This window comes from Octopus bimaculoides, chromosome 5, assembly GCF_001194135.2.
Source record: "Octopus bimaculoides isolate UCB-OBI-ISO-001 chromosome 5, ASM119413v2, whole genome shotgun sequence".
Lineage (NCBI taxonomy): Eukaryota > Metazoa > Mollusca > Cephalopoda > Octopoda > Octopodidae > Octopus > Octopus bimaculoides.
The window spans coordinates 104,440,583-104,442,299 of record NC_068985.1 but is presented as its reverse complement, the minus strand read 5'-3'; positions in this window follow the sequence as shown (position 1 = coordinate 104,442,299).

The window sequence follows — 1,717 nt, the reverse complement described above, 5'->3', positions numbered from 1 at the left end:
TATATATATATGTATATATGTATATATATGTATATACGAATCTACAAATATATATGTGGGTGTGTGCGTGTGTGCGTGTGTGTAGTGCCATTGTATCTGCATATGTATGGGCATGTGAAAGAGAGAGATAGATAGATAAATAGATAAATAGAGAGATACAGTGAGAGAAAGAAAGCAAGAGTGAGAGAGGGAATGTGAGAGAGTAAGAGAGAGAGCGAGGGAGAGAGAGCGAGGGAGAGAGAAAGAGAGAGAGAGAGAGAGAGAGAGAGAGAGAGAGAGAGAGAGAGAGAGAGAGAGAGAGAGAGAGAGAGAGAGAGAGAGAGGAACAGAGAGAGAAGGATCGCTGTTATGCATTGGCATGATTAGCGCATTCAATTCTCATTGACGCAGGTGTTGGAATAGTTACCAACGAATCCTTTCTTTTAATTGGCTGCAGTATTTCATTTAAACATTGAATATGGATTGGCTTAGAATTATGGGATAGATTGGCAGTCACAGAAGGACACCATATCAATCACACAGACAGCAATATAGATAATGGATATGGGTAATAACCACTGAGATAACGTATTGTAAGAAGGAGCATGTGAGACGATGAGGAAATGCTTTATATATAATAAATGTAGTAAGATAACTGATGTCTGTTTCTAAGATCCCGAAATATAAATAGGATAACAGTGATATATCTATAGACATGGCCATGTAACAGTACGAAATAAAAGTTATGTAGAATAAGAATGAATTTTTAGCTGCTTGTTCTGGTTAATGATGTAGCTTTTAGGTGGTCACTCGATTTGCTAGAAATATCTGTAAAATCTCTTTCAAATAATAGTTTCTGTGTGTGTTTTAATGAAGAATACAATGCGTAATGTAGTCCAAGATATTCTACTTGAAAAAAATATGGTAGTTGCAAGTGGGAAGCCTTTGATGAAAGCTCTGCTTCAACAGGCTGAGAAGGAAAACGTATAGAATCATAACTAAACACGATACTATCTCTTATCTAATGCTTTAGTTTTTCCGCCAATCTTCCTTCTCCACGTTATCACATTATTTATGAATTCTTAGAAAACGTCAGAAAAGTTTCGGCTAAAATTGGCCAAGGTCATAGCTAACTTAATAGCACCACCATTTATTGATGTTTCATATTATAGTCATTCTTTAGGTACCATAGTGCATTGGTGTAAAGAGTTATTGTTTGCAGAGATATATCTGGGCGTAGGTGGTTTACCTGGAAATTGTTGGACATATTTGTCCAGGAACCCTTTGTATGTTATGAGATCTTTTTCTTCTGTCTTGGCAAGATATTAAGGAGGGTACGGCCAGTTGAAGTGAAATAGTTCTGTCTTAGTGTTGTGATGTGACACGAGAATGATTTTTGCAGAGTACGGATGGCACAGGGATCAAACCAATGGTGAATTTTAAAGTTGATGCTAGCATTATTTAGGCAATACTGTTGGAATATTTTACACAGGCGTAGGAGTGGCTGTGTGGTAAGTAGCTTGCATAGGCGTAGGAGTGGCTGCGTGGTAAGTAGCTTGCTTACCAACCACATGGTTCCGGGTTCAGTCCCACTGCGTGGCACCTTGGGCAAGTGTCTTCTACTATAGCCTCGGGCCGCCCAAAGCCTTGTGAGTGGATTTATATATTTATATATTTATATTTATATATGTATGTGTGTGTGTATGTTTGTGTGTCTGTGTTTGCCCCCCCCCCCCCC